This window comes from Rhinolophus hipposideros, assembly GCF_964194185.1.
Source record: "Rhinolophus hipposideros genome assembly, chromosome: 5".
Taxonomy (NCBI): Eukaryota; Metazoa; Chordata; class Mammalia; order Chiroptera; family Rhinolophidae; genus Rhinolophus; species Rhinolophus hipposideros.
The window spans coordinates 60,351,468-60,371,268 of record NC_138051.1 but is presented as its reverse complement, the minus strand read 5'-3'; positions in this window follow the sequence as shown (position 1 = coordinate 60,371,268).

Here is a 19,801-nt window from a genome sequence, read left to right as displayed (position 1 = left end):
CCATCGTATTTGCCCTGAGGGAAATGGAGTTAGGTCATGTAATTCCTCTGCTCAGTATCAGCCTTAGGGAGGGCAGCTGTAAGAAAGTGAAAGTTGTTTCCCATTCATGGTTGAATGACGGCCCCCAAAAGATAACCCAGCCTAATCCTCAGTACCTGGGGATGGGTACCTCTGGAAACAGAATCTTTGCAAATGTAATTAAGTGAAGGATCTTGAGATGAGATCATCCTGGATTTAGGGTAGGCTCCAAATTCAATGACTGGTGTACTCCTAAGAGAAAGGAGAGGGAAATCTGAGACACAGAAGAGAGAGCCATGCGAAGACAGAGGCAGAGATTAGAGCAATGTGTCTGTCTACAAGCCAAGGGACGCCAAGGGTTGCCAGCAGCAGTAGAAGCCCGGACAGAGGCAGGGAACAGATTCTCCCTCAGACCTTCCAAAAGGAACCAACCCTGCTACAAACCTTGATTTCAGGCTTCTGTCCTCCAGAACGGTGAAAGAGTAGCTTTCTGTCGTGTTAAGTGATTAAGTTTGTAATAATTTGTTACGGCAGCCCAAGGAAATTAACACACCATTCAAGTTGGCAAGAGGGGTTGCCATTCTGCTGGGTCCCCTCGGCTGTTCATCCTGGCCATCTGTCCTCGAGGACCAGATTCTCCCTTCGCTGTCAACACTCCATTTGGCAGCGACTGACGCACCGTTGCTAAGTAGCAGCATGATATTGTGACAATGGTGCTCCCCTTTCTCAGAGGCTAGTTCTGGACGGCACTACACGTGAAAACAAGAGCTGAGAGCAGTGGTTCTCAGACGTTGCTGTCCATTAAGATTACCTGGGGAGCTTCTAAAAAACCCCATGGCTAAGCTGCAACCCATACTTATTAAACCAGACTCTCCGGGGATGGGACCTGAGCGGCAGTATTTTTTGAAACTCCTCTGATGATTTTAATATGCAATCACATTGAAAGCCAGTGGATTAGAGGTACTTCCTCCCTCCCCAGCAGCCAGACTGGGAGAAGCTGGGAGGCTTGGGGCCCGTCCTTTGCAACCAGGTCTGGTGCCCCCCTAGAAGTGGGTGAAGGAAGCCCAGGAACCGGGATCCTAAGGAGGCATGATCTCCCTGCGGCCATGGCCTAAGGGCTCCACCAGCAAGAGAGGGAAGCTAGAGCTGGGACCCCAAAGGCATGCAGGTGCAAAGCGCTATTTCCGGTACTTTACTTGCTTTGTGAATTTAATCAAGTTACCTAACTTCTTTTTGCTCTCCATTCCGTATTTATAAAGTGGGGCTAATAAAAATACCTACCTCAAGGCACAGCTGTGGCAGATTAAAGGAGAAAATGTACGTGGCGAGCCTGGCTCAGGTGTAGTGAATGGCAGACACTCAGTAAATGCTCCTTGTCCTTCTGTGCCTCCCCGGCCATCTGTACCCTCCTCACTCCCGAGTCTGAACCGGGTGGAAGACACCACAAGGCAGGTGCACTTGTCCCTTTCTGGTTTCACCACCACGGTTCGGGACCTGACACCCTAATCACATGATTTTTACTATTTAAAGAGATCTTTAGCATTACCTTTTCTTGGTTGTTTATTCTTCTGAGATTTCTCTTAAATATACATATCTAACCCTCTTTCCAAATATTCGCATATTTTGTACCTTTTTATTCACTTGGCTTTTCCCACTTAACTATATATCTTGATGATGGCCCAGCAGTATACAGAAATATTCTTTTTATCCCTTTATGGAGCTGCAGAACATTCCACTCTGTGTGTGGATATGCCGCAGTTTATCCAGCCAGGTCCCTATTGGCAAACATTAGGGTTGTTACTAGTCCTTTGCTATAATGAACTTTTTCATATCTTGCCAGCTTGTCTTTGGGAAAGAGTCCTCGGACACCCCCTGCTGCTGCCCCACACCTCACCCCTTTGACAGCTCTGCAAGCCCCTCAGCCTGGTTTGGAGACACTAGAATGCAGCCTCCATGCCTCCTTCCCAGCCTCTGCTTCTTTTTTGTCCTCCAATCTCATATCAGTGCATCGCCTCGGGGAACTGAATTCGTAACCAGAACTCCAGCTGTAAAGGAATCTGAGAATATAGTTTTCAACTTTCTTGTCTCTGCCACACAGGAAAGCATTCAGAAGCAAGTTGGAGTGCCAATCACCGCATCCAGAGTAGGACTTAATTCTTTTGCTTTACAGATGAGGAAACAGGCTTGGGAGAGGTATGTTATTTGCTGACGGTCACATAACTGGTCTGTGGCTGACAGTCCCAGGTTTGCCCCCTTACTGTTCATGCACTTTGTCAATAAGACTCCTTGTGAGCTGGAGTTTCACTGAGTCAAACTCCTTAGAAAGGTAGAAGGCACTCCATACACCACGAACTTTTAACTTTCTCTATAAAACAAAACCCTCCAAGGCCTCCTTCGGGATGTATTATAATCATTTCGTAACTGTTATGGGCTGAACTGTGTCCTCCTCCCTGCACCCCAATTCATATGCTGAAGTCCTAACTCCCAGTACCTTAGAAGGTCACTGATTTGGAGGTAACATCTTTCAAGAGGTAATTAAGTTAAAATGCGGCCACTAGTGTGGGCCCTAATCCAATACAACTGGTGCCCTTTTAAGAGGAAATTTGGACACATCTAGGCAGAGAGGGAAGATGATGCGGAAACACAGGGAGAAGGCGGCCATCTACAAGCCAAAGAGAGAGGCCTCAGAAGAAACCAACTGTGTGGCACCTTGATCTCAGACTTCCAGCCTCCAGAATTGTGGGACATTTCTGTTGTGTAAGCCTCCCAGTCTCTGCTATTTTGTTCTGGCAGCCCTAGCCAGCCAATACAATAACAAAGGACTGGTAAGAAAAAGAAACATGCATTGGTAGAAGACTAATTTGTTCTCTGGTTAGTTGCCTTCCTCCCTGTTTCTGCATGGACATTTCTCCAGTTGCCTTACCTTCTGATGCTACTGCCAAGCCAGACTCTTTCTGGCATCTTTCCCCATGAGGGAATCTCTCTCGGAAAAATGCTCATGCATTTTGTACATGGTGGAAGTCTCTGGAGTGGTGAATTGGCTGCAGGTTCAGATGGTGACAGAAAAGCAATGGGAGCGCCAGAGAGCTTTCGCCTCATTGGGCACTCAGTGAGGATTGTCACTTACTTTTCTAATCTGCCTACTTGGGGAACTGTGGCAATCTTGCCCTAAATGTATCCCCTCTCCCCATTTTCATGGGATGTAAATGTGGCATGCAAAATGCATTTTTAATGACTGAGATCTGCGTGTAAGTGTATTTTCCATCTTTGCTGGGTCATTAGGTCTTTAAATTCTTCAATATTTTAATGATTTTTATAGTCCAGTGATGTGTAGGTTTGTTCGAGTTTTCATTCTCTCCATGCTCCTTTGCCCCTGAGACGCTCCAGCAAGCGCTCATCACAGGGTAATGTAACACACGGCACTGCTTTGACTGGGTCCTTTCCTGGCACCCCGCCTCCTGATCAGACTATTTATCTTCCAGTTTTGGAGCAGAGTAGTGTCTCTTCAGTGGCGCCCCAGGTGAAGAACCGGCCTGTATCTAGGAGCGGTGCTAGAACTACATAAAGCCTTGTTAGTTTTTACACAATGAGGAGGCAGAAACCAAGACCTGTGGGGAATGGCAGGTTCATATCCCTTCGTTGAGTGGAATAGCAGGCAGAACTGCTGACACTATTTAAATAGCTCGCTCTCACCCTCTCCCTCTCCGTCTCCTGCTCCCTCTCCCTCTCCCAATTTTAGTTTTGCAAAAACATGGCTGGATAGAATATGGCAGAGAGCACCGGCCTGGTGGCCAGGATACCCATGCTGCAAAGTCAGCTCTGCCATAAGCCTTTCGAACAATGCTAAGACAAAGGGACTTAGGAGACCATAGATTTATAAAGCAAATGAAGCTCCTTATTTTCTCTGGGGTTCAGTTTCCTCACTTGTAAGAGGCATGCTTTTGTGTAGGAAGATCCAGAGGCCCGTAACTGGAGCCCCTAACATTGGTAAGTTCAAGTTGAGGGCTTTGGGCTGAGAAAGACTGATCTCCCAGAATAGCCTCAATAACCCAGTGAACTAGAAAAGCACCAGGCCTCTCCCTGCTCTGCTTGGCAATGTCGTTAGAAAGAGTTTGGGAAAAGTAAGAACCAAGATGGAAAATGGATACTCTAAGGGAATGCCTGGTCATCCACACTGCCTGCCTCTGGTGTTTCTTCGGTTCAGCGAGTCTTATTTTAGTACCTGGTAAAGACAAGGCAGAATGCTCTGTATTGAAAAGGTAAAGACAGGTAACTGTTCCTGACATTGCAGAACTCCCAGTCTTGGTACAATTTTGAGTGTTTTACCACAAGCGAGAAAGCTGAGCATTGTTCGTTTTGGGGTCAAATCCACCGGGAAAAATTATGGTGTATCAGAACACCTTTTTGCTTGCTTTTAATTCCTAGATTCACATCTCTTCAGGGCTGTGATAATTACCAGTGCTGTTCACCAAATATTTCCTGTTTTCATTCTACTGAGCACACAGTAGGCTCATATTTTCCTGACCTACTGAAGTTAAGCATGGTCATGTGACTTGCTTTGCCAATGAAATGTGAACAGCATATGTTTTACTTCCAGGCCAAAGCTTTAAGAACAATCGCACGGCTCCTGCATGGCTCTTTCCCTCTGCCATGTAATCAGCAATACTCCAGAAGGCGAAAGCTTGCTAGCCTGGGTCTCCCTGAGGACAAAGTGGAGTAGAGACCTTACTGATCCATGGTGGACATGTAGTATGAGCAAGAAACAAATTTTTGTTGCTTTAGGCCATGGAGATTTTAAAAACTTTTGTTACGGAAAATTTCAAACATACATATATGAAAGCAGAGACAATAATGTATCCAAACTCTATACCCATTACTTAGCTTCAACAATTATCAAAATATAGGCTTTTGTGATTTGGGGCTTGTTTATTATTAAGTTAGTGCAAAAGTAATTGCGGTTTTTGCAATTATTTTTAAACTTTTAAACCACAATTACTTTTGCACCAACCTAATAATACAGGACGACATAGACTAATCTTGCTTAAAGCAAGAGGACAGAATGTTACAGAAATACTGAATGAGTGACAAGTAGGTAAAGAGAGTGGAAACAAAATTTATGAAATATGATTTTTACGCCATATTTTTCTTGAAGTTGTTTTGTTTGTGTGTTTGTTTTTATGCTTTTAGGGATTCAGGAGAGCTCAACACCTGCGTGGATTGGTTGAGGCAAAAATTGCTGGACACTCAGCATGGGGCTGCTCTGTGGAACCATTGTTTTTGGTCTCAGCTAAGTCCATCTTCAGCTCACCCTTCAGCTCTTCTGGCACTCGGAGTTCATCTTCTCATTATCTACACAACAATCTTCACGGGAAAAGAGACGGGTGCCCTGTGGCTGTGTGCACAGACCTGCCTCCATTTTCCTGCCTCGCTTCCTACGGCTCTCACTAGGGGCTATGTGGCTGCTGCTGACTTTAGGAGGCAGCCCCCGAAACTTAGGCCTATGGAACAGGAAGTGCTGTTCTCTCCAGAGTTACTTTTATGTAGTTCATTTTGAGTCACATGGGCACCTCACGGTACATATGTCCTTATCCTTAAGTACACCGGCTACAATGACAGCAATGCAGCAGACTATCCCAGCGAAACCTCGACTTGTGGCCTACCCCACTGAGAATGTATGTTTTAATGTAAATGTATATATGTAAATATGTATGAAATATACGTATAGTACATGGGTGTGTTGCTGACCTTTCTATTCTGTTCTACTGGCCTGTTACTAAGCCAGCACCACCCTGTTATTTCTATGGTTTTTTATTTGATTGAGCAAGTCTCCCTTCTTTACTCTTCTTTTTTTAAGTTAACTTAAGGATGTATTTATTGAATAAATAAGAGATGAAAAAGAGATCCAAAAAGAGAGCCTCAAAAAGAGATCCAACTGGAAGTTTGAGTGGGATTGCACTGAACTTGTAGGTTAATCATTCATTTAATTAGGGCTTTATAGAGCCATCCAAGAGAAGTCACTCTACAGTAGGTCATCCAGTCCAAAAGTGTGGAATGTGCTCGACTTATTCAGATCATTTTCTGTTTCGTTATTAGAATTTTCAAAATTTGTAGAGAAGTTTTTGTGTATTTTTGGTTAATGCCCAGATATTTCATAATTCCTATTGCAACTGTGAATGATATCTTTTAGTAATATTTATTGGTAGCTGTTGTGGGCCTGAGAGACGCTGTCGATTTGGGCAGGTTGATCTTGCATCTGGCAATCTTGATGAACCTTATTAGTTATCATTTGTTTTTGTTAAGTTGACATTCTGGCTTTCTGTTTCTGTGGTTAGAAGCACCCCTCCCCCTCATTTAATTTCTGTGTTGCGTGTAGTGAGGGTTTGGGGGTGGGGGTGACTTACTAGAAAGAACTGGAAAAGCTCTGCTCCTCCCACTACTACAGAGAGGGGCTTAGGCCTCTGGGATGGTGACATCTGGGTTCTCCATAGATTCAGAGACTTGCCAGTCAAGCCACCTACCACTGTGATGGGAGAAAAGGTGGCCTAAATTTCTCTGGTAGCAGGGGATGTCACCAGAAAGAGAGAGGGAGAGATTTAGAGAAGAGGAAAAAGACAGAGGAAAGGGAAAGAGGAGGATTTTGATGGGTGGGGGTTAGTCTGGGGCCTGATTCAGGGGCGGTAGATGGTAAAAGAGTCTGGTTTCAGAAGAGTAACTGGACCAGAGACACACCATCCAGCAGTATTGCCCAAAGCAGCCCTGGTCGCCTAATGTGGGGACAGGAACGGAGCTCAAGCACCTGGGAGAGGCACAGGCACCTCCAACCCCTCCCACCACCAGCCCACACTGACTGACTGGCAGAGGCCCTGCCCATGACTGCTCTGGTCACCATGCAGGGCTGTGATCCTAAGGCTCAAGCTGCCCGGTGGCCCAGGGACTTCCCAGGGTCTAAACCACCTGCATCTTCAGAGCTCCTGCAAGTCAGAGCTGGATGCACAAGACACAGCCAAGTTGCAGGACCTCACACTTGGTCCTGACAAGTTTACGGAGGGAAGGTCAGGAGTTGAGAATGTTTTAACCAGGCAGCTGGTTTGCCTTGTTTAATGGGTAGCTGTAGCTGAGTATGAAGGTTGCTTTGGTTGGGAAACTTTCTCTGTACACCTGAGAGATGGTGAAATGGGGCCGCCCTCTGCTCTGCGCAGTATTAACTGGGCTGCTGCAGGCAGGATGGGAAGGCCTTGGTTTAACAGTAGTGATTGGTGACTAATTTCGGTCAAGGGCTGAGTGGCTGTAACATCAGGAAGTGAAGTGGGTGTTCCCTCCCTGCCACTCTCTAAGGGTTTACCCTGGATGGACTGATGACCTTATTAGTGCAGCTGTTCTTTGCTGACCTCTGTTCCTCTCTTTGCTGCTTTATGGCTTTTCATGAATTCTGTACCACAGGCACCCAGAGCTCTGAATGTATGGAAACTCCCTTAGGAGAATTTGCTTTTTTAAATAGCGATTGGACGAGCAGCGATAGCCAGGCAGTCTGTTCATGTGGGGACACAGACAGATACCCTCACCTCTCACTCAGATGCCAGACCCCTTGGGTCTCAGGGGGAGACAGGCCTGCCACTGCTTGTAAGCAAGCTATGAAGAGGCCAGACTTTCCTTGTACATTTATAACCCCAAAATAAGGAGGCTGTTTTGGAGCAAAGAAGCCAGAAAAAGGATCAATGGAATGAGAGAAAGTAAGGTCCAGTAAGGTGAAGGCTCTGAGCCTGTTGAGGTGCTTCTGAGAGCTGAACAGCCAGGCCAGGCCGACCCGAGGCCTGCCTGTGGGTGAGGCCTGCGGGCTGTGCTCCTTGTTTCCTGTGCGGCCTGTCTCTACATGCTGAATGACTGTGAAACAACGTCTTGCAGTGACTCAGCTTTATAAATAGGACATTTACAGTGAAGATTATAGGAAATTCCCAGGGTCTTCTGCCTGGGCCTATTTTAGGTGTGCAGCTTACACAAGTGAAGTCCCAGCCACCCTCCTTCAGCCTCCCTCCATACAGCCTCATTGGGCACCCACTTTGAGGCTGATCTCTTCTGCTCCGTGACTGGAAACTTCCCAAGGGGAGGTCTGAGAGGCAGCAGGAAAGGAGATGTTCCATCCGGCCTTGTTCAGACTCTCCGGAGAGCAACTCATACTTGGCTCACAGCCCCATGAGCCACAACCTGTGCTGAGCTCTTAACTGTGTCGTCTCTTTAACTTTCACTTACTCCCAGGAAGAAAGAGCTTTATTATTCCCATTTGGTAGATGGAGAAACAGGAATCCAGACCCTTGTCTGACTCATTCTGGATCTCAAGGATAACCACAGACTCAACTTCCCCTGAGCACAGAAGGCAAAGGGATCACAGTAAACAAAGGGGAGCCCTCCGTTTTCTGGAGAAAAGATAGGAGAAAGGTATCAATACCCTGCACTTTTGGTTATATTTCCCTTTCCTCCTTTGCTCCAGTGACACATTTCTTGGCAGGGGGCCTTTTATGGAAAGCCAGACTGGAGCTCTGAGTGTTTCCACGGCCCCTGCCGTACCTGGGCTTGCAGGAGAAGCTGAGAGGGCTGGCTACACCAGGGCAGGAGGCTCTGCAACTGGAAGGTTCAGGCCATTGCAGATTTATAACCTAAATACTTTTCAAATATTTGTCCAGCACCTCCCAGTGTGCTTTGGAACAAGCCAGGAGCAGCCCTTGCTGAGTCATGAATGCTGCATTAAACAGAAATGTGGATGCAATGCCTTTTTGGCTCCCTTGTGATTAGCTGGGGTCTCTCTCAACAGGGGCCTGGTTACAAGGAGAGGGCTCTGCTGCGAGGCTGCTGATAAGGTGGCACCTTTCACATTCTTGGGACAAAGCTGGCCTCCCTACACTGTCATCAAGTGGCTGGCACTGCCAGTGCTTTTCTGAACTACAGAGCTGGGTTTCCAGCATTCTGTGAGATTTCTCCTTCTAGATGCCCTCAAAGCTTCTGAATTCATCATGATCAAAATAGGACAGCCCAAACTTGTCTTCCTGTATTCTCTCTTTCAATTACTGGCCTCACCTTCTCCTAGTCACCCTGTTTAGAAAATGCTGAATCAGCCTTAATTCCTCTGCTCCTCTCGTCCTCCTCCTGCCCCCTATATGTGATTGATTTTCCCTCCTGGTTTCTTTGTCTTCAGGAAGTCCCCAAGCCTCCCCTCATTTCCTGGAATACATAGCTGACACTGAGTCCTGGCCATACAGCTCCCTTTCCCTCCCTTTTTCTGACCCAGAGGTGGGTGCGCAACCCAAGCTGAGGCCATCAGAGCCCTTCCCCAGGATTTTCCAAGCTGAAACAGAGTTGAACATTTCTTTCTTCTCTGTTTCCTAGCTGGAAGGCTGGGAATCTAGAGAGGCCTGTGGCCATGTACCTTGCTGCCTGGACAAAGACTGTTTGCAGCAGGGGAGAAGGAGACCATTCTGCAGAAAGAAGTTCTGACGCATGCAGAGACAATTCCCGAGCAGATGGACTTCCTAATTCAGCCATGCCTGAGCCCAGCTCTGTCCTCCCTCCGATCCATCCTCCTCAGAGTCACCAGGATTCTGTACCATTTTCTCCAACTTTTTGTTTTAAAAAAGATCAAACTACAGAGAAGTTTACAGAATAATCCAGTGAACACCCACATAGCCTTCACCCAGATTCACCAACTGTTAGGAATTTAGCCACCTCTGTATTTTCTCTCTCTGTATACGTACACATTTTTGTCCTGCTCTATTTGAAAACAAGTTGCTGAAGTGATGACACTTCTCCCTTGAATATTTCAATGTGTATCACCTAGGAACTTGAACATCTTCTACATAATTATAATATCATTCAAGAAATGTAAGAATGATATATTATCTAACATATGTCCATATTCATTTTTTCAAGGGCAATGTGAATATGGATATGTTATATAATATTATTATATTTGTTTTTTTCCTTCTTCAATTTGAGATCCAATCAAGGATGATACATTCCATTTAGCTGTCCCTGTCGTCTAGAAGAGTTCCCCCATCCTTTTTTGTATTTCATGGTGTTAATGTTTTTGTAGCATATTCCTCAATTTGGATTTATTTTTCCTCATGATTAGAACCATGCTACATATTTTTAGCAAGAGTACAACTGAGATGATGTTGGATTCTTCTCAGGGAATTACATTAAGAGCACATGATATCAGTTTGTCCCATTACTGGTGTGATTCCCCTATTGTGGCAGATTGCTCCCCAATATCCATTCTCTGCATCTTCAGTTATGAAACCCCACTTCCCCACAAGAGCTGTGCACATGGCTTCCCAGAATTGAGTCTGCATTTCCCATGTTCTCTTGCAGCAAGGTGTGGTTGTGTGACTAAGTTTGGAGCAATGGCTTCAGGTGTATTGTGCAACGTCTGGAAATTGTCCTTGAAGGATGGGGAACATGCTGTTTTCCTTCTCTTTTCTCCTTCCTGCAACATAAAACAGCAACCGCCATCCTCCCTGGTGCTTCCGAATCCTCTCCTCTGCCTTGTTTGTCTCCACAGCACGTAACGGCACCTGAGGTGCTCAATGACGGACTTGTTGAATGCATGCATGCTGGATTCTAGGATGGCGCCAAGTCTTTCCGTTGTCCACTTTGAACTTAACAGGAGCCAGAGTCAGGTTTTTCAACAAATAAAAATCAGGAACATACCAAGCAGCAATTCTTTGCTATTTCAAAGAAAAGAATTTCTTATACCTTTTCTCAAGTTTTTTCTACTCCCATCCCCCTCCATAGGAAAGGGGAAGTGACTGAGCAGAAACATGGAAGGGGAATCATTGAGGGGTCAGGGTAAAGAGCTTCAATTTTGTTCTTTGCCCAGTAGGAAACCACCCAAGGGCTTGAAGCAGAGAACTGGCATCTTAAGGTCACACTGGCTGTGGTGGGGAGAATGGGTGTGGCCACTAAAGAGTGGAAATGGGGCTATCCAGTCCAGGCAAGAGATGAGAGTGACTTAAACTCTGGCAGAGGCCACAGAAATGGAGAGAAGTGGATGGATGGAAGACATTTTTTGGACATAGCGTAAAAGAAACGGGGGATGCAGAGATCAAGGAAGTGAGAGTCCAGGAAGAAGGAAGACACTGTGGAGTGAAAGGGAAGATCACAAGATGCAGGGACCAGCCCAGATCTGCCTATAACTCAGGGTCCGGGGAATCTCTGTGTTGCAAAGGGTACTTGTTGGTTGCATTGTTCTTATGTCTGGATGAAGCAGGTGGAATGAACTGAGCTCTTTTCTGTCATCCTAGCAAGTTATACCTCACCCACCCAATCTTTGCCACCAGGTACTACTAACCCAGAGGACTCAGCTTGCCAGCTTGCAGGACAACTTCTCTGGGGAAACCAGTGAAGACTGAGAGTGCCTGTTCTTTCCTCCCACAGCCGGCAGGATGGCCTCGCCCCTTAAAACCCACATACAAAAATGGGAACAAAGGCCAGCCCACAGCAGTACCCCAGGAATAAACGGGAGAGAGAACAGTGGTTATACCTGTGAAATCAACCTGAATTTTGGTTATCTTGAGTTCAAAGTGTGGCCTTCCTGCCTGCCGAAATCCCTTCCTCTGCTCAGGTTCTGAGGACTTGCCTGAATCAGGGCACCAGGCTGGCTTCCTCAGCAGAGGGCTACAGTGGGGTTTCCATTTTCATTCAAATATCAATGTCAAAGAAACCTCAAGGTCTCCTTTCTGTAAACCAGTGAGAAATTTCCAACAAGGGAAGAAATACAAAGGAGAAGTGTAGGGGGCTAGGTGGGGTGGGAAGACAGGAAGATTCAGGCGGAAGAGAGAAAAGGGAGAGGTATGTGGAGCTGAGCGTGTTGTGAGAGCCAACCGCCAGCTGTCCAGGCTTCTGGCAGCTGTTGACTTCTGAGAAGTGGCCACAGGGAAGTAATGAGTTGGAGAGCATTCCCACAGGCTTGCTAAGTAATGAGTTGGAGAGCGTTGCCCATGCAGAATGGGAGGAAATGCAGTCCTGGTTTGATCTAACCATTGGTCCGTCTTGAATCATTATTAAAAGCTGTCATTTTCTCCCTCCTTGGTGGCAAGGTTAGTGGAAAGAAATGAAACTAAAAGTAATGTCTTAAACCTATTAATTTAGAATGGTCAGAAAGAAAAGGAGCCTGCAGGAGAAAGAAAACCCCTGCCTTTATTTCCAGTTAATTGGGCCAAGTAAAACACTCTCCTTCAAATTACTGAGCTGTTCTCATTGTTCTCTGGCATGTATGTGCACAGAGCACTGTCTGGCTCCAAGACTGCGTGTGCTCAAGTGGGCTCAGGACTGTCACTTAACTGAGGACAAACAGCACGGTGGGATCCAGCTTTTCTTAACATGCCTGCAGGAAGTTAACAAGAACTCCAAGGAAAAATAAGTTTGAGAAGCACGGGGTTCAGAAGAAGTGAAATGTGTTTCTTTACTATATAGAACCTTAAATATACTCATATGCAATATGAATCTCCAAGAAGGGTGTGAAAGAGCATTGATTTTCTACCCAATATTATCACCTATTCCACTTCTTTGCTCAAATAGCCTGGATTTTTTAAATTTTTTTTTATTTTTTGGTTATTATACCTGCATGTTTCGTGGGCTCCTTCCCAGTGCCAGGAAGGTATGTTGGTTGGTCTAAGCCAGGGGTGTCCAAACTGCGGCCCACGGGCCAACTATGGCCAGCAATCCATTGTTAATTGGCCCGCAGCAAATTCCAAAAATATATTTAGTTTACTTAAATAAACCAGGTGAGGCAATACATACTTCACCTCGAGTGAGTGGCCCGGCTGTTTGTGTATTTTACTGCATATGGCCCTTGGTGAAAAACATTGAAAAAAGTTTGGACACCCCTGGTCTAAGCCATCCTTCTTAATAGTGATGGCTTTAGGTATCTAAACGTGCTGCAGCTGAGTGCTTGCCTCTTCCTGTCTTTGGACGTTACCACATGTAGTCATGAGCTTGGAGCTGTCGCAGGCATATTAGAATCATGCGGGAAAAGCCGAGAATGACCAAAGAAGCTGCTCTTGATCCCTGATGTGCTTACACTGTTGCATTATTAACTCATTGAGTTAATATACATTATTAACTCATTGAGTTTGTTTCTTCACTGTTCAGGCCATGCAGTGTTCTGTGTTTTTTCAGCTCATAACACCTGGAAACCAAAGGGGACACAAATATACAGACATTCCTAAATTCATTTGACCACAGGTCCCTCCAGACTATCCCTCACCGAGAACATTTTGGGAAAGGCCGATGGAGTGGGGGACATGAAGTTGGGAGTCAGAGCTCAGGTGCTACTTTAGGTTTTAAAAATCACATCAGCTCCTTGGCCTCATTTTCAATTTTGTGAAGAGAACGTGTTAACTAAGATGACATAAGCCAAGTGCCTAATACTGTGCATGGCACATAGTAGGTGTGTCACAAATCACTGTTATTAATAAAATGGGGGAGAGGAGGAGAGGAATCATCCAGTTTCAAAAACCTCATTTCTGCCTAAGAGTTCTAACCATTCCAAAAAGAAAAGCCTGTGTTCTCTGGTCCATACCAGTTTATAGCACCCTCTAGCCCTCCACTCAGCAGGTAATAAAGGTAATAAAGATCCATTGGTGTCCTCAGTGAGGCCCCCAACCCCAGGGCCCACAGTTAGCTCATTCTTCTGCTAAAGCAATTCCAGGCTGCTGCTGGGTCAAGCTCCCTGCAATCCCTCTATGCATGCCAGTGGCTCCGGGACACTCCTCGGTGAGAACTGTCACAAGTACCAGATTCCCAGGCTGCCCCAGGACAATGTCCAGTCTAGACATTCATGTGGATACCAAGGGATTGAGTTCCCCCTCATCCAGTGCTCTGAGACTCAGAGCAGCAGCTGACAGACAGCTGACCCCGGCTTGGCTCTCTTCCTCTTTCTCTGTTCCACTGAGACATTTTATTTGTATGTCTGTATCACATCCCTAGAAAAAGAATCCCAGGATTTTCTCTCCTGTGTGTGTTCACACATGATGCCAGCTAAGGTCATCAATCAACATGATGAAACCAAACAGATGGGACAGGAGCAGATTGTTTTGCCATTTTTCTAGATCTTTGACTTCCACATCAAATCTGGGGCTCCATACTGGTTTCACCCACACATTTTAAATGTGTTGGTGAGGTTCTCAAAAATCCCCAGCTCTGTGATCAAAAATCGATTTCAGATTCATCAGTGTAACCATGCTTCATTATCGCAGTTAGAAACCGGATGACTCTGGAGCACGGCCTATTAATCTGGCGTTTGCCTCTCTTTTTGGTGTTGTTGATGCTCTTGAGAACATTCATGGCATCACAGCAGCAGGGAAAAATGACTGGCAGACCCGGACTTTGCTCTGTCCTTTGGGCTGAGGAACCGCAGGGAAGGTGTAGCGGCACGTGTGTGCATGCCCACCACACCCAGACATGGTCACGGCTCAGTAGAGATACCCTTTGGAAAGAGTGAGGTGGACCACACAGTGTGATTATCCCCCTTTTACAGACCAAGGACAGAATTCAGAGCCGTAAAGGGGTCTTCCCGGGGTGACATTCAGTCAGTGTCAGAGCCACTTGTGAGAACAAGCCTCTGGCTCCCAGGCCATCGCTCTTCCCACCCCATTAAGAACAGGGGGTCAGCAATGAACAGGACACTCACTGTTGGAGGATGGGGGAGGCAGATATTTAAAGCATTTCTACTGAACCCTCTGAGAGCATCTGCCACTACCTCCGCCCCTGCCTCCTCCTCGCATCTCTGAGGGGAGACGAGACCACGCCCCACGTGCAGGTTCTCAGGGGAAAAGCAGACAGGGCTGAAGAGGAACTGCAGGACCCAAGAGGCCAGGTGAGGCAGGGGACCCTGCATGTTGGGGACACCTCCTGTGGGGTGAGTACTGGCAGAGAAGAAAGGGGGTACCAAGACAGGGCATGGGACCTCGAGAAAAAAGGGGTGTGCCCTTGACTTTGGGATATTTGGGGATTAAATGCATTCACTGCCTCTTTGGGTAACGCTTTAAATACGCCAGTTCTCTGTGATTTCATTACAGGAGTCCTTACTTGGGAAATGTTACAAGTGCAGTTGTGGTGATACCCAGTGTGCAGTAAGAGGAATACTTGATGAGTGTGTGTCAGTCTGGGAAAGCTTGAGCAGAGTTTTCAAGCTGTGCTGCTTATCCTCTAAAGTGCATTGGAGTCCCTGGGGTCTGATTCAATAGGGCTGGGGTGGGGCCTGCGATTCTGCGTTTCTAACAAGTTCTCAGGTGCTGCTGATGGTCTGGGTAGCAAAGTTACAAAGGATGAGTAAGACTAATCTCACTGAAAAGGGGGGTCGTTCAGAGAGGACATTCCTGGCAGCAGGCAAGATAGAGCACCTTTGACTCTTTCTGGAAAATCTGAGCACAGAGAAACATAAGTTCTCCCCCTCGGAGGCTTGAAGGCTTGTGAAGTGATGAGGCTAGCCTCCTAGAATCAGCTTGGAGGAGGGAAGAACTCGGTAAAGGGACCTATAAAATCCATCTTTCTGCTATGATTTGACCTTGTAACGTACATTTTCACACTCCAAGGCAAATCATGCATCAGCTCTCTTAAATTTCTCACTTTCTTCACTTATGGAACAATCTGTTAGTTTCCAGTCCTTAGGCACCCACAGTCAGTTGGAAGAAACAGAGCAGGAGTTGGACGTCTATGGTGTTGTGTGTTGAGTGCACAGAAATCTAAATAAAACTGAGGTTTCAGGGAAGGCTTAGTGGAAGAGGTGACTCCTGTTAGATTTTGAAGGAGGAATAGATGTTTTTTGGATGACAAATGGAGGTGGGGAAAAGGAAATACTTTAGGAAGAAGAAACGGCACCTGCCAGGCACGGGATCATGACCTCGGATGTTGGTCAGGAGCATTGAATAATTAGATATGGCTGGAATAAAGGGCACCTATGAGGCAGGGACTGGAAATGAGCCCAAGTCGGGAAGGAGGCAGAGCCCATCATGAAGGGCAGCATTGTATGCAAAGATACTAAATTTAAAATACAGTCATGTGCTGCATAATGGGACCACAAATGCTATGGTGTTCCCATAAGATTATAATGGAGCTGGAAAATTCCTATTGCCTGGTGATGTCATAGCCGTGTTAATGTCATTACTCCCGGATTTGTGGTCATGCTGGTGTAAACAAACCTACAGCACTGCCAGGTGTATAAAACATGGCTCATACAATTCTGTACAGTGCATAGTACTTGATAATGATAATACATGACCATGGTACTGGATTAGTGGTTACTATACTTTTTATCATTATCTTAGAGTGTGCTCCTTCTACTTACAAAAAAAGTTTGCAGTAAAATAGTGTGCTGTGTCATGCTGCCAACAGCCTCATACATCTCATGTTTACCTAATCTTTTTTTAATTTGTATTTTTAATTTTACTTTTTTACCTGGTCTTTTGACTGCATCATTTTCTCTTGCGCTCGATTTAATCTCACGTTGTTTCTTAAGTTCAGTGTACCCTAAGTGTACAGTGTTTATAAAGTCTGTACTACTGCACAGTAATGTCTTCAGTTTTCACATTCACTTGTCACTCACTCACTGACTCACCCGGAGCAATTTTCAGTCCTGCAAGCGCCATTCATGATAAGTGCCCTCTACAGGTGGACCATTTTTTTGTTTTGTTTTTGATACCATATTTTTACCTTTTCTATGTTTAGATATGCTTCGATACACGAATACTTACCATTGAGTTACAGTTGCCCACAGTATTCAGTGCACTAACATGGTTTGTAGTCTCGGAGCAATCGGCTGGCTGTGTAGTAAGCCAGATCACCTAGGTTTGTGTGAGCGCTCGGTGATGTTTGCACAATGACAAAATTGCCTAACAATGCATTTCTCAGAATGCATCCCCATCGTTAAAGTGACGCATGACTGTAATCTTGAAAACTCTGAGGCGCTATTTAAGGCCAGCTGGATGTGGGGCATTGGTGAGGAACAGGCAAAAGGCTTTTGCAGTGATCACTGAGCATGAAGGGGACTTGACACAAGACAGAACAGGCTCAATCCTCAACATTTCCTGACGGCCCAACCCCCAAACATATCTCCACTTTTCTCCCCGCAGCCAGCAGCCAAACAAGTCACCATCTCTTTGGCCCAGGCTCCCACAGTAGCCCCCTGACCGGTTCTGCTGCTTCCACGCTTGTACTTCACAACCTGTTCCCCATAAGGCAGCCAGGTGACCTTTTAATAGTGTGAGCTGTATCAGGTCCCTCCTCTGCTTAAAACCCTTCAGTGGCTTTCCATTGACTGCTCGTGGAATACAATTTCATCTCCTTACCACAGTGCACTTAGGATCTGGTCCTTCCTACTTGTCTGACCTCGTTTCCACCTGTACTGTGTTGTTGTCTGCACTCCTAACATTTCATCCTTCTTTCTGTTCCTTAAGCATGCCCAGCTCATTCCCATTTAGAGCATTTTGCTAGCTCTTCCTTTTGCCTGGATCCTCATACAGCTGTCAATTCTTTCAAGTTGTAATTTTAAAACAACTTTAAAATCTCTTTAAAACAAAGAGATTTTCCTTGACAATCCCTTCAATCTACAGGAGCTACTCAGTGGTTCTCTGTCAAATCACCCTGTTTCAATTCTCTGGGCAGCTTTTATTACTATCTGGTATTTTCCTGTTTATTTGTCTGTAGATTTATTGTCTCCTTCCTTTGTAGTTGATAGTCTCCAAAGATAGCTGCCATCAGTTTCTTCTCAGTGTATGCACATGCTGGTCCACCAATCAGTCACTAGGTGGAGTCTGTTTCTCCTTCTATTGAATCTGGCTTACGACTTCTTATTACTTTCTTTGACTGACAGAATTCAGTAGAAAGGATGTTATGCCAGTTCCGGACCTAACTTTTAAGAGGCCTGTCAGCTTCCTTTACTCTTGAAAGCTGGCTGGCATGTAATAAGCCTAACTACCCTAAGACCACCATGTTACGAGGGAGCCCAAGCTTGCGTGTGTGGGAGCACTGAAGTGACAGACATGTAGCGATACCTGAATGTCAATGAGTGAGTGATCCCAGCTGACACCCAGAGCAGCAGAAGATCTGCCTAACTTACCCCTGGTGCAATTCCTGACAGAGAACTGTGAGACGTAATCCTGTTGTTTGAAGTCAAAGTTTTGGAGTTTTGTTATGCAGCAGTAGGTAACTGAAGCTCCCACTAAAATGAAGCTTCATGAGCTTTGCCTGGCAGTACCTGGCACACACATACACTAGTTGAATACATGAATTTGGGGGAAATGTTGCTGACCATTGGCCAGAAGTCTCAATAAATAAAAATGCTGATGTTTGACAGTATGAATACTGGTAACCAGGGAATCAAAGTCAGAATGTGGGATATTGGCATTGTATGTGTGTGTGTGTGTGTGTGTGTGTGTGTGTGTGTGTGTGTAAATAAGTTTAAGGATACTAGAGTTTAACATTTCAGTTCTGAGTTTTAAGAATATATAGGATATGGACATAAAATGAAGAGAAGACAAAGGTCACTGAAGTTGAGGAGGTGAACACACTTGATGCTCGGATATTGGCTGAGGCAGCCATTAGAAAATTAAACTTTCCCAGGAAGGTGGGGAGAGGCACTGGAAGTTTCCACTGAGAATTGTGAGAGGCCCGTGAAGAAAGGTAGTATCCTTGGAAAGATCTAGTTTCAACGAAGGCATAAAGTATTTAGTGAAGAGTCAGAGGGAATAAGATGGAGAGACAGTTCACAATGGAACAGAAGACGGCACCCCAAAGGAAGGGGTTTTCGGGGAAGGCTGCAGTGGGAGACAAGTAGGTGGTGGTGTGTCGGGAGAGATTTGTGCAGAGAGCAATGCTGGGCTGAGAGACGAGCAGAGCACAGATGAGGCTTTCACTGAGCAGAAGTGAAGGATGACTCTAATGAGATCATGACGGAAGTTCACTGGCCTCCAGATTTTGGCTGGCCTGGAGATATAAAAATTTGGTTTTCCTGCCAACACATTCAGAAGATAGATAATGTTTGCTGTTGGCAGTGGAGTCAGCAATCTGAGACCTTTGCTCAGGATTCCAAACGAAACTGGCGAAAGGAGGCAGGTGGGGCGTGGTTGGCCCAAGTCAGTAAACACCCCACTGACCCTCTGGCTTTGGCACAGCAGCTCTGAGTAGAGAGGGGAGGAGCCAGAAGGCTGAGAGCTGGGGTGCTGAAGGTCAGGACTCATGTGGGCTTCTGGATTCTGTGAAGCAGCTTTAGACGAAGGGCTGGCTGGGCTGGTCAGAGTTAACTCTGTGGGTCTGGTCCCCTAGCTGTCTACAGAAAGGTAAACTGGCCTGAGTTACATATTTTCAAATCCTTTCAAACAATACACTTTATTATTCTTCTTTCATATTATCAAAGTAAAACATGTTTAACACAAAAACTTTGTTTTAAAATCTCCAAGCAAAGAGGCCTCCCACCCCATGCTCCTCATCCCTGTCTACCTCTATACACAAAACAGGGAGCATGAGGAAGAGTTTAGTCCTTCACGTACTATTAAATTCCCAGTTTAATAACCCAGGCACAATCTCTTTGGGCTATTCTGTTTCTTGCCCTGATTCTCAAGTCAAATGGAACCAAACAAAGGATGAGTAATAGAACTAAACAATAGATTCCTTCAAGCCCTGCTGGTCTGTTATTCAAACTGAAAGGTATTTACTAAGCTCCCACCCATTTGTCAGGTCTGTTTTGATTACAAATGACTGAAACCCAAGGTAAGCTGACTTAGGCCATGAAGGAAAT